Source organism: Pleurodeles waltl, chromosome 7 (genome assembly GCF_031143425.1).
Source record: "Pleurodeles waltl isolate 20211129_DDA chromosome 7, aPleWal1.hap1.20221129, whole genome shotgun sequence".
In the NCBI taxonomy this organism is placed as follows: Eukaryota; Metazoa; Chordata; class Amphibia; order Caudata; family Salamandridae; genus Pleurodeles; species Pleurodeles waltl.
Window position 1 is genome coordinate 653,843,498 of NC_090446.1, and position 14,256 is coordinate 653,857,753.

A 14,256-nucleotide genomic window follows, 5' to 3' on the forward strand; every position below is an offset into this window, starting at 1 on the left:
ATGCCCTTTTCACTGTACTTCTCCTTCATCTGCATATGTTATGCTTCATCTCTGTTTTCCTCTGCACCCTCTTTTAACACTCTCCTGATTGCACTTCCTTGCATCTCATTCACTTCACCACCCCAAACACACCTGACCTGACTTACCTTAACTTTTTTTATATTAATTTTTTTGAAAAAGTTTAGTGTTTCTGCCTCTGAAGCTAAGGACCTGAATATAGGGCCCAAAAGGGGGTCTGTTTCAATGTCCGTTTTTCATTGCTACCAGGTCTGATACCTAGAGGGACTCAGCCCACTTAAAACCCTGCTAGTTTGTGCATCGGCTGTGGTGGCTACGCAGCTACTTGACGGCATTGTCTAATGGTATTTGGGCTCTTGCTATTATACACCATATTTTACAATGAAACAAAGTTCATCAAAGTTAGGGCCAGATGTACTAAAACATTTTTCCATAAACACAGAATTGGTAAAACCCTTTGATACATCTGTCCCTTAGTGTGTTATAAAACTGGAATCATACTTCACAAGGTTCAGCCTTCAGAATAGTGGCGAAAAGCTTCTCACTGTACAGAATGGGTTTCCTGAGTGGCATCCTTTTTGGAAATGTGTAAATGCTGTCCATGGTGGTCCAAGTCAGTTTATGGGAGTCATTTGACGCAAGCGGGTAAACTGAACTACTGTACGTCAAGTAAAATATGAAACCACATAATGTAACTAGTTAATAGCCGTCATCTAACCACTACTGGAGTACTACAAAAAAGCTCTCACAAAGTAGATGTGGTGAATTAAAAGTCTACGCTTGTAACTCAGTACTGAGTTGTTAACTGTAAGAAATTGGGTTAATGGTCGAGAAGCAACAACCACAATCGTTGTCAGGGTGAACCCTAAAAGTAATTTAATTACCCTGTGCTTAATCCTCTAGTAGATTGGCACAAAAGCAGTCAGGGTTAACCTAAAGGAATGTGTAAAGTATTTATGTGCACACACAGAGTGAAAACTCACCCCAAGAAAAAGCCCAAATCAATTTGGAAAAATTGAGTAAATCTTGATAAATAAAATGATACCAAAACAACAAAGTTTAAATCAGTGTGACCGGAGGTAGGTAATTTTAAGTTAAAAATAGTGCCTAAAGGCACAAAACGACACTCAAGGTCATCTGTCACACTACACTAGGGGAAAGTCACAAGTTCAGGTCGACTTAATGGAGCGTGGCTCAGATACAGGGACCAGATTTATCCCACTGCAAATTTACCTCAAAGTCTGGAGCAAAGAGTTTTGCAAAGCTGCGAGGAGGAGGCTGAGCATCGTGGATGGTTGTCACTGTAGCATGAAGAGCAGGTCAGGTGTCATGGGCTGTTGTCGCTGTAGCATGAAGAGTTGGTGAGGCTTTGCAGGTTGTTGTTGCAGCTTTGCATTGGGTGTTACCGTGAGCTGTTGGTGCTGTGGAGTGAAGTACTGCTGTTGTATTGCCAGTTGTCTCTGGCAGTCACAGTAGCAAATCGAACATGTCTCACTGGAGCATCGCTTTGGCAGTCATCACAGGCAGCAGTGTCTGGGCATGAATGGGTCCATTAGCAGTTGCAAAGAACCCAGACTTCTTGAGGAGGAGTACACTCTGATGCCAACCAAGGGTCCAGGACGTAGGAAACCAACTCTTGGGAATAAGGCATTCACTCCAGCAGAGGGCAGCAGGGCTGAGGCAGGTCCAGTTGCATGTCCAGGCAGGTCCAGTTGCAGCTGGGCAGTTACAGGGAGGCTTCTGAAGCTTGTTGTGTCCCTGTTACTCACACAGGAGGTCAGTCAAATGACCATTGGAGCCACTTTGTTTATCCTGGGATGAAGGCAAGCAGGTCTAATATTTCTTCACAGACAGCAAGACAGTCCTTCAAGCAGCAAGGTAGTCAACTGGCAGCAGGGCAGTCCTTACGTAACTTCCACAGGTCCAAGTGTATTCTGATGAGTGGCTCTGGAGGTCCAATATTTATACCTGGTTCCAGCCTTTGTGTGGGGAGACTCCCTGTCTGATACCCACATCTGATTCTAGAAAGTTCTTCTCCTTCCCCTATCAAGGCTCCACGCTGTCTGGGTTGACAAAGGACAGGACAGGTCTGGTGCCACGTTCCTTTGTGTTGCAGGAGGCGAAGCCCTTTGAAGTGTAAGTGGGGCTTGGTACAGGCCCTTCCCCATTCATCTTGCAAGGATGGCCCATCCTCTCAACACCTAAGTCCCTTTTATGTTGCTGTCTGGAAGCAATACACAAATCCCAACAGCAGGGCTAATATACCTCCGCAATGAAGCCTGTTGTCTAGAGAGACACCATCCCCATGTAGGCCAGGGAACCAGTAGTCTCAGAAAGCAGCTGTAGCAAAGTCAGTCAGCATGCGTTTGTGGTCATGTGGCTGGAATCTCCCCTTGACATGGATGGGAAAGAGAAGTGGTTTTATAACAAAACAAGTAATATTCTGGAAAAATGTCCTCACATAAGGATGTGTATTTTTCTGTGAATGCTAGAGACACAGTGTACCACTTTACCAGCAACTGCAGCCTTGTGGAAAGCACAAAGTGAGAAGAATATCTCTCTGAGGAACGCAATGCTTTCCTTGACGAAAGGACAACTTGATAAAAAAATAAAACAGCACCACGAATGTGGCCGAACCTGAAATAATAAAACAAAGCAGAATAAAATGTAACTGTGCTAAAGGGCACAAGCGGCAGGCCTAGTTGCTAAAATAGCGTGCCTAAAGGTAGCATTAAAATGACAATACATATATAGTATTTGGCCTCGTAGCAACAAGATTACAAAATTAGAATCTGAGTAAGGGGGGTGCTAAAGCTGCAAATAATTGTATTTCATCTCATGCAGAAGACAGGATTAAAACCTATGTCTGAAGGTTGCTTGTGCATAATGAGTGCACTCATATGAATATGGTAATTATTAAAGCTGGTTCTTAAATAACAGAGGTACTGCTTATGCTACTCGTTGTCCTAATCCAGTCTTCAAACATAGGAAATGTAGTTTCAATACAGAGATAAATTTAAAAAAGAAGTAAACTAAGTTTAATAAATAGGCCTGAAAGTAAACGCTGACTTGCTAAAAAGGGAAATCTAGGAAGTATAGGACATTTCTTCCTCCTATAAAAGTGCAAAAATACACGGAGGGACTTATTCTGTTTGTTCTGCTTTTGCACTGACCCCCTTCCATAAAACTAAAAGAACCACAGAGCACAAAACAGAATATTGATATTTCCACGTCTCCCCATCACTGCAATTGCATGATCAGAAACTAAGTAAACACGTCCCTTTGAGAAGGTGGATCAAAGACATGTGTTTAAAAAATGGTAGTTTCTTTTTAAAAGGTGACTAATGATACATCATCAAGGTGTTATGATCTGGTACTCGCTCCCTTTCTTTGGTGATAGCCTGTTTTGCAGAACCACACTGACGTGTCCTGTACAGAGTGAAAGGATTTCCTGGCACATAAAACAGAGGAGACAAGGAGGAATTCATCAGCTACTATACGCAAAGGAGATATACAGTAGAGGAAATTTTAATACAACACACAGGGGAGGCAATTTGTTTTTCAACTTGCCTGCCCAGATCAGAGATGCACTTATGACTGATGCTAATTTTTTGTCAGGCCTGACTTCTGTCATACAATCGTGGAGAGAAGATGGCGAGGATAGATGGTACAGAATTTTCAGAATAAAGGGGCTCAAGTGTTCTTGATGAATCCAGCCAAACTGAAAGTTGTCATTCAGGACAGGGCTCATTTTTTTACATCGGAAATTAAAGCAAAGGTGTTCTTTGAAAGCCTAAACTCGGTGTGGCTTGGAGGCTAGAATATATGACTTGATGACGGTTGATGATGAATTACTGCTCATAAGACTCAATTAAGTGTATTTGCCAAATAATGCTGACTGGTGATTGGTGATTGTTTTTTGCTATGGATTTTGATTGAACACTATGAGAGGATGGGGCCAAACAGGCTTCACATGGGTGGAACCTTTTGGGAAAATTGCATAATGGGTCAGACACGGGAGGAGGGCATCCTACCATCTACAGACCTGACAAGTTTGATTGCCTCTAGTGGTTGTTTGGTGGGAGAGGGTGATGGACAAGGGGGAGGGTGGAGGGAGGGTTCAGAAGGAGGATGGATCAGGAAAGGGTGGAAGGGATGAGAGGTGTGGTGGAGGGGTGGGGCATCGGATTTTGGTACAGCAGACCAAGCCAGTGTCTTAGACTTACAGCAAAAAGTTTTAGGGTTGATGTCCGCAACCATCCTGTTTTTAAAACAGAGGAGTTGGTCTCTGCGGTGGCGCACAGGCAGGTGGATGGTTTACTTGGTCTAGCTCAAAGTAGGTCAGAATGGTTGATAGTAAGTTACGCATGTGCACAATCAGTATGTGTGACCTGAATGATAGGGCCAAGAGGGGTAGGGTGGCACTCGGTTTAAGGTTGATAAAGCCAGATATAGTATGTGTGCAAGAGGTGAATATTCCCTGGGTAAAAAGGGAATTCACTTTTTGGGAGCACACAACAGGGTTTGATATCCAGACGGTAGCTATTCTCACCAATAAGTCCAGCTGCTCAGTAACTCTACGGAGCTCTACCGATAAACTGGGTAGGTGAATTATTTTGGAATGCAGAGTAGGAGGGGTATTTATGTTATGCTTGGTCTATGGATCTAACTTAGATGAAGTTGCAGTTTTTGACTGTTTGAATATTGAACCTGGCCTGCCCCTCTTATTTTATGTGGGGACTTCAACATACATTTGGAAGTTAAAAAGAATGCATCTGGACCAAAATCATATTTTGGTAGGAAGTCATTGGTATTGAAGGCACATCACTGGGTGGTTAAAGAACACAGCTTGTAGTTCTTCGAGACAAACTACCATCTCCAGACCATGGATATATGCTTTTTTCTTTCCTGCACAATAAACTGGACCACTTTTTTGTTTCTACCATACTCAGTGGTCAGGTGGCAATTGAGAGTTTCCTTAGGGCCCTATTGGACCACAACCAACAGGTATTTGCAGTCCTGATCACTGGTTTAGCTAAGCCAGGAGCTAATTCCACCATTGACTAAAAGCTTTTGTTTGATGCAGAGAGTTTAGATCATATGCATAAATGGATAATTGTATTTTTAGCAATTAATAGGGGTAATGCTGCAGATCGCGTGGTGTGGGGCACCTTAAAGGCTGAAATTAGGAGCAAAACCCTAGGCTACACCCTGTATCAGCAAAAACACTGACACATTGAGATTCAGGAATTTTATAAATAACTTTCAGAAAGAGCATCAGATTAAACTAGTGACTGAGAAGCTTAACAGAACAGAGGTTCAACAAAAGATTGAAGTGTTAAAAGCTAAAAGTACATATATTTTAGCAAAGAGATTACTGCTAAATTGTACAACCATAAGTTGGAGTGCAACGAATATGGGTAAAATTCTGGACGTCTGGTTGCACTACGTATTAGACAAAAGGAAGTCGAAAGAGGGATAGAAGCTATACAGGACACCCAATGGAGTAAATTTGATTCCCCAGTAGATATAATTAGGGTTTTTAAAGAATTTTATGAGAACTCGTACACAAGAGATACAATCCTCCCCAAGGTGGGTATGATGAGATGTTAAGGACCATAGATAGAGCTCGGCTTAATGAGGAAGATCGAACCGCTCTGGATTTACCAGTATCTTCTGAGGAAGTAGCAGAAGCAATTAACTCACTAACTTCAGGGAAAGCCATGGGCCAGATAATTTACCTCAGGAGTTTTATAAGGCCTTTTATTTCGAACTTCGGCAAGATCTGCTTTCAGGTTTCTTGAAAGCATAGGCTGGGGAGAAACCCTCTTCATGGGAATCTACCAACATTATTATATTTAGAAAGAAAGGCAAACACCCTCTAGGTCCAGGGTCATAGAGACCAATTTCCTTAATAAAGTGTGATGCTAAAATATATGCTAAGGTGCTGGCAAACTGGTTAGGTGAAATTATCTCTACCCTGTATCATCATCCCAACAGCACGGTTTCATACCTGGTCGAGGAACGGTGGCTCATGGTAGAAGGGTAATCACTTTGTTATTGCTGAAGTAACTAAGACTCAATTGGTTTGGCATTATTAGATGCAGAGAACGCCTTTGACTGGGCTTTGTGGGGCTACTTATGGGCAGTTCTTGGGCAGCAGGGGTTTGGCCCCAGATTTATTAAGGCCATTAAAGCACTGTGTCAAGCCCCTAAACCAAAATTATGAATTATGGGGATGGAATAGGATAAAATATTAATCCCCAGGGAAACAAGACAGTGGTGTCCGTGCTCACCATTGGCATTTGCTTTACATATTGACCCCTTTATTACACTACTAGAGAAGAACCTAATGATCAGGACTGGTGTGGTGAATCAAGTAGAATATATGGGGCTGGCTTATGCGGCCGACATGGTGTGGTAACATCAGACCCCTAAAAGCTTTAACTGAAATAGAAAAGGAAGCTAAAAAATGTGGGATATTTGCTGACTATAGACTTAACGAGGGGAAGTCAGGGGTCATCTGCACCAAGGCAGCTTGGCTTAGGAATGAGCAGGTGGTGGAGGAGGCGGCGTATTTTGGGGGTCTGGAAAATAGCAGCTCTTGTCACTGAGCTGAACTGAATTTAGCCCCTATGCTCCATAATATGTGGCAGGATCTTAGGAGAATTAGTCATTTACACCTCTCACTGGTGAGGAGGTGCAATGTGTTAAAAATTACAATTCTACCAAAGCTGGTACACATGTTTAGAGCATGTTTAGGGCTATCCCGCTGGAAATTAACAAATTCTGATTGCCGAAATGTGAAATTGTGTGTTTTAGTTTCCTTTCAGAATTCAAGAAGCCGAGAAGGGCCTCTAAATATATGGTACTTCCCAAAGCCCCCCGAAGGATGGCCATTTCCTACACTTACATTTTATTATTGGTCCTGCAGACTACAAATTATGGGGATTCCGATTACGGGTAGGACACATAGATTAAGTTTGGCGGAAACTCGATTGATTTATGAGTATATTGAGGAATGAGGCCAGGGGGTGTCTTTTGAAGAATACCAAACCCAGCTACTATAAAAAGACAAAATGTAAGCTTTACTAGGGGTGTATAGGTTATGGCGACAAATCAAGAAGAGAGTAGGTATCAGCAAATTTAATTATACACCTTTAGGGGGCTCACCAGCTTTACCTTCTGTATTTCATGACATAACTGGCAGAAGGTGGGCATGGAACTGTGCTGGGTGATCTCTACGAGGAGAGGCAGCTATATTCTTTCTGTGAACTTCAAGAAATCTACTTGTTAACCTGAGTAAACTTTTATAAATGTCTCCAGATCCAGGATTTCGTTAATAAGCTGAACAAGAACCAGTACTTGGTTAGCTGTATCCTCGTAGCAGAAGCCATCAATAAGGGGGCTAGTATTGGTGTAATCCATAACTCACTAATACCAGAGCTGCCTAATGATTTAGAAGTCCAAAAACGCCAAATGGGAGATTAGGCTCGGGCAGAAGGAATGCTACTACAGAAATAGTTGGATATTGGTAGCAAAGTATTGTTAACAACGAGGTTTAAGAGTCAATATTTTAACACCATATTGTTCTATACTACACCCCGGTTAATGTTATGTAGATCAGATATGAGATCTAGCGGCATGTGCCATCGATGTGAGGCAGATCAGGCTGAAATTGTGCAAATGTTTTTTTCATGTTCTGTATTAGACTCTTTTGGTACTTTTATTGGGCTGATTATAGGGGAACAGACTAAAATTACTCCTTTGTTGATGTTATTAGGGGTGGTCAATGGCATTGGTGGCACTAGGGCCCTCATTCCGACCCTGGCGGTTTGAAACCGCCAGGGTGGAGGGCAACGGAAGCACCGCCAACAGGCTGGCGGTGCTTCCAGAGCTATTCTGACCGCGACGGTAAAGCCGCGGCCAGAAAAGGGGAACCGGCGGTTTCCAGCTGGTTTTCCCCTGGCCCAGGGAATCCTCCATGGGGGCGCTGCTTGCAGCGCCGCCATGAGGATTCCGACCCCCTTCCCGCCAGCCTGTTCCTGGCGGTAAAACCCGCCAGGAACAGGATGGCGGGAACGGGTGTCGTGGGGCCCCTGGGGGCCCCTGCACTGCCCATGCCACTGGCATGGGCAGTGCAGGGGCCCCCTAACAGGGCCCCACCATGATTTTCACTGTCTGCTATGCAGACAGTGAAAATCGCGACGGGTGCTACTGCACCCGTCGCACCCCTGCAACTCCGCCGGCTCCATTCGGAGCCGGCTTCCTCGTTGCAGGGGCTTTCCCGCTGGGCCGGCGGGCGATCTTCTGGATATCGCCCGCCGGCCCAGCGGGAAAGTCAAATTGACCCCCGTGGTCATTTGACCGCGGTGCGGTCTTTGGGCGGTTTCCGCCGGCAGGCGGCACCCGCCGCCCGCCGGACTCGGAATGAGCCCCTAGGTCTTTAAAGAATGAGTTGTATCTGCTATATATTACTGTGGCAGTTGCAGGGAGTGTATTGCAGCAGGTTGGTTAAGCCTGGAGTCCTCAATGTTTTCAGAATGGAGGTCCTGGTTTCTGGCAACGTATAATATGGACATTAATCTGTATGAGTGCAAGGGGCATAAGGCGCAGTGACAGGGAGCTAGGATTTGGTTACCTATAAATAAGTGGATGGAGAGTGTGAAGTAGGAATATGATAAGCGAGAAGTCAAGCTAGACAGTCCTTATCTTATTTCGATTTGGGAGGCCACAGCTTTTCCTGACCCGCATGTTTCCTGCGCTTCTCGCTAACTGTATGTGCTTTTTCAGAAGGTACTTTTTGCTCCAACTCCTGAATTGAAGCCCTTGGATTGAAAGATAGGTGATATTGACGATTATGGCTGCTCCTACAGTGTATCAAAAGAATGGAAGAATGCACTATGCTTTTTTAATGTAGGATGTTCATGTTATATTTATCAAGTCGCTAAACTAATTTGCGCTCAGACCATGCACTTCCACTTTATATGTCCTGTGGACTTTTTGCTCCTGGTCTTTTTTTTTATATATTGCTCTGTTTTACTATGTATAGACTATGCACTTGTACTTCTCTGCTATTTGCACCACCTTTAGTACTGTATTTTATACGCTCTGTGAAGGGTCAGTTACACAATTTCTTTGCTTTTGGTTCACTTGTGAACACAACACTGATTTATTGTGTAACGGCCATTCAATTGCACTTTCCGCTATATATATTAATCTAGTACTGTACCTTTATCTTTTTTTTTTTACTGTTTTTATTGATTATTGTAAACTGTAAACAAACAGTACAGTGCAGGCATGCCCAAATAAGAAAAATAAATGTATATTATGGTACAACATAATAGCAAAATCAAGCATGTACCAAACATGGGCCAATCGCATCCCATATGGAAGTAGGTAACCCCCCCTCCACAACCACCACCCTTACCGGCACAAAATCCACATGAGACCAAACACGATATGCAATCTATGGGAAGTCAAGGTAATAAAGGCCAAAACCATTGTTGATTGTCTCCAAAACACTAGATTCATTATACAATATCCCCGCCCTCATCCTCCGTGCTGTCAGCAGAGTCCACCTCCACCACACCGGAAAATCGCTCCAGCAGAGTACCCCACACCTCCAAATCATTGAGCACCTTGTCATCCCTATGCGTACATCGCATGTGTTGCTCCTCAGCCACACCCCACTCCATTAGGTCTCGTATCCATTCAGAAAGCAATGGACTCTGGGCGCTTATCCATCCAATCGCTACCCTACGCCTAGCCAGCACCAGCGGCAGTTGCGCTAGCTTATATGGAATAGTCCGACCTCGCGGCTTCTAGATCACTCCCAACAGACAAGCCATTGGTGTCGCCTCTATCCCCAGGCCAGTCGCCTCTTTCCACCGCATCATGCCAAAACCTGCTCACCAGCCTACAAGCCCAAGCCAGATGCAGGAAAGAAGCACCCAACAAGCCACACCAAGGACACCCTGCTCTGCGTCTCGGGTCAATCCTATTTAAACGACTAGGTCTGAGATACGTCCTATGTACAAAGTTAAAGTGAAGTAACTTAAATCTATTATTACACAATACCCTACGCACCATGGACAGCGCTAAATCCCAATCAGGATCAGACAGAGGTGCCCCCAGGTCCCTCTCCTAGGCCCTTCGACTCACTCCCACTACCAACGACTGGTCCTCTCGGAGTGCTTTATAAAATCCAGTGATTAGGTGCAACCCCTCTCCCCAATTAAGAAGGCCATATAGTACAGAGGAAGCCACAGGAGCCACCAGAAAACCACTCCAGATTTCACGAGCCAGACTTTCGAGCTTAGCATATTGAAGGAATTGGCCAGATCCCAAACCAAACAAGTCCCTGGCCTCGGCAAAAGAGATGAACTCACCGGCAGGATAAAGATCCCACACTACTTCACAACCTCCCGATCTCCAGGCTTCCACAAACATCAACTGTTCCAATTCCCTGAAAGGCTGAAGATCCCATATTCTCAGTTCCCGGTCAAAAGGAGCCCATTTAAGCACATGTTTAACGGCCTGCTCCCAGATTCCAGCAATGACCCTTGCCAAATGGGGAACAACAGTGGCAGACCTTCCACCTGCCATCAAAAGATACACCAGTGCCTGTCTATCCGGGACTCCAGCAAACAATGTCTTCTCCCAGTTGTCAGTATATGTCAACCACTTAGCAGCGAACTGCAAATGCTCTGCATAATAGTACTGCCTGAGATTGGGAATTGCCAGCCCTCCACATTCAAGCGCACCTTGCAAAACAGGCAAAGCCACTTTACTACGTCGCCCAGCCCACACCAAAGAGATTAAGGAGCTAGCCAACCTACGAAAGAACTGAGGAGTCAATGGATACATCGAATTTTGAACCAAGTAAAGGCACCGCGGCAGAAAGGCCATCTTCGCTATCGCTGCCCTACCCATAACAGATAAAGGCAATTTATTCCAAAAAGAGACCGAACGTTCCAGGCCGGCAACCACCCGCTCAACATTGTGTGTTGTGCGCAGCCACCATATGCTTGACCCAAATACTCTCAGTTTCCCATCGGAGGCCGGCCTCCGGCAAGTCAGCCCGAGGGACACCACGGAGGGACCCGAGGGGGAACAGGAGCATTTTTTTCTGATTGACCCTTAGGCCAGACACAACCCCAGACACCTCCATCCTCCGTAACAACAACGAAACCAAGACACTAGGTTCCCGGAGATACACTAGAACATCATCTGCATATAGAGAAACCACGTGAGTGGTCTGCCCCACCCCAATCCCCCAAGGAGCCATACTCTTCCGAAGCCATATTACAAGCGGTTCCACAGCAAGATCAAAGATTAGAGGTGACAGCGTACAACCCTGTCTCGTGCCCCTACCAATCTCCCAGGCATCAGAGAGTTCCCCCCCATCCGCACCTGTGCAGTGGGAGCAGTGTATAATAGCCTCACCCAGGCACAGAAACCAGGACCAAACCCTATACTCCTTAATACTTCCAGCAGATATCCCCACTCAACTGTGTTGAAAGCCTTCTCAAGATCCAAAGACACCAATGCCAACTCAGTATTCTCACTCTCCGTCTCGTGTAGAACATGTGCCAGACAACGCAGATTGTAAGACGTGCTGCGACCAGGGATAAACCCACACTGATCCTCGTGCACCAGTCCCTGAATCACCCCATGAAGTCGAGAGGCTAAACCTTTGCAAAGGATCTTTACATCACTATTTAACATTGTGAGCGGGCAATATGACGATCGGTCACTAGGGTCCCCTCCGGGTTTAAGCAACAAACAGATTATGCCCTGTCACATTGATTCTGGCAACCTGCCACACTCACAGGCTTCCTCAAACACTTCCAGAAGCTTCTCTCTCAAAGTCAAAGAAAGCGTCTGATACAACTCCATAGGAAACCCGTCGCCACCAGGAGACATAGATTTAGACATCGCAGCAATTGTGTCACTCAGCTCCTCAACAGTAATCACCGCATCCAGAGTCTCTCTACTCTCCACATCCAATCGAGGAAGGCAAATCTGCTTAAAAAAAAAACCAACTCCCTCTCCCGGCGGAGCCGGACCAGCCCTAGAAACCGTCTGCAGGTGTTCTGCTAGAACCCCCAAAATATCTGCACTTTTCGTAACTGTCTCACCCTTCACATTTCGAATATGGAGTATAGGGGGGGACTCCACCTCCCTCCTCAGAATCCATGCCAGTAGCTTGACAGCCTTATCCCCCTCACGGTGTAGTCTCTGCCTATAGGCTTTGAGGGAAACCCTACTCAAGGAATCCCAGCAATCATTGACCGCCTTGCATAATCTAAGCTCCTTCCTTTCCGCTGCTCTTGTAGTTGGAAGCTTCTGCTGCAGGGCCCCCCAATCTCTCCTCCAGCCCAGATATCTCACTCTCCATGTGCCTGCGCACTCCATACAACATTCCAATACACACACCCCGCACCACCGCCTTCATGGCCTCCCCCTCTAGACCCCTGGAAGCAGCTGTGTTCCAGTTCAACTCCATATAACCAGTAATGGCCACACCCACCCCCTCCCTACATCCCACATCCGCAAGAAACTCTGCTGGTAGTCGCCAACTATGTGCAGTACGAACACCCGCCATCCCCCATTGCAATTGCATCAAAACAGGAGCATGATCAGACAGAAACCGACCCAGATGTGTGACCTCCAAAACCTGGGATCCATGAAGACCAGCCAGGAGAAACCTATCCAACCGGGCGTGAGTATGATGAGTTCTAGAATGACAGGTAAATTCCCTACCATCCGGATGTAACTCCCTCCAACCATCCCGCAGCCCCAACTGCTTCATCACATCCGTAAGTGATCTCACCATTTGGGGCTTAGTACCAAGCTTCGAGGGATTGCGATCCAACTCACCATTCAGTACACAGTTAATCTCCTGCCCAAATAATAGGCTTGTCCACACTTTCCCCCAGAATCTCCGGAATTTTGGTATAGAAGAAGGGATCATCAACATTGGGTGCATACGTATTAAGAATGATGACGGGTGAACCATCCAGCATGCCCTCAATAAGAACATACCTCCCCTCAACATCAGCCTCACTATTTGTGTGGGTAAAAGGAACCCCAGGAGCCACCCACACTGTCACACCCCGCGCATAAGAGGAGAAGGAGGAAAAATACATTTGACCCCGCCATTTCTTAGATAACTTTTGCGCCTCCTCCTCCATCATATGCGTCTCTTGGAGGCAGGCGATCTGCACCTTCTGCCTTTTTAAAAAGGAGTAAACCCTATATCTTTTGGTAAAACTCTTCAACCCCCTGACATTCCACGTCATTATGTTAATTTGGCGGCCCATATTGTTACTGGATTCCCAACTCACCCACTTTAACACCCCTGCAGCCTGAGAGAGGTATCTCACACCCATCACGCCATAACACCTGCACTGTAAAACCAACAATGAACATTGACAAACTGTGCCAATTAAGCCCCACAAACATCCCACCCCGGACATACAGCATAACAACTGAAACAAACCATAATACTGCAGATCCAATCTGTAAATGCTGCCAGGACTACAGCCTAATCCCCAGTCCCCCATTCAAAGACCTACCACAATTGTGGAGTGATAACCCCCCACCCCGGCAACCAAAACACATTGCCCACCTACCAATCATCAATGCAAAAAGACAAAAAATGAGAACAGTACCTTCCCCCCCCCAATAGTAATGTCCGGCAGGTCCATACAAGCATAGCGCCACCTCTAGGCCCAGCGTAGCATCACACAGCATCACCCTCTAGGAGCAAACCGCTCCCAGACGATGTCAGGCCCCCAGGAAGAGCGCTCGACAGACAAGGAATCAGTTCTGCACAGAGGTCGACAAGGAGTCCAAGTCCGGCCCTACACCAGAGCCAACCACGATCCAGCAGGTACAACAGCCATTGTCCCATCTTGTTGTATCTCAATCCGGGGCGCAGGGACATCCACCCCTCCTTGGTCCATAGAGGCTTTCATCTCACGATTCCGCCAATCAGAGCCGTCAGCCCCAGAGGTTCGGCACGCCACTCCACTAGTCCCAGCCGGCCTGCCCAGTGCTGCCTTATCCCTCATTTCCAGCCATCTCCAAACCTCCTCTGGTTGCTCAAAGAAATGGAACCTGCCTCAAGGAAGCACCTTTAAGCGCACAGGATATAAAAGCATATATCTAATATTCATGGCCCGGAGCTTCACCTTCACCTCAAGAAAACTTTTCCGCGAGTTCTGAACC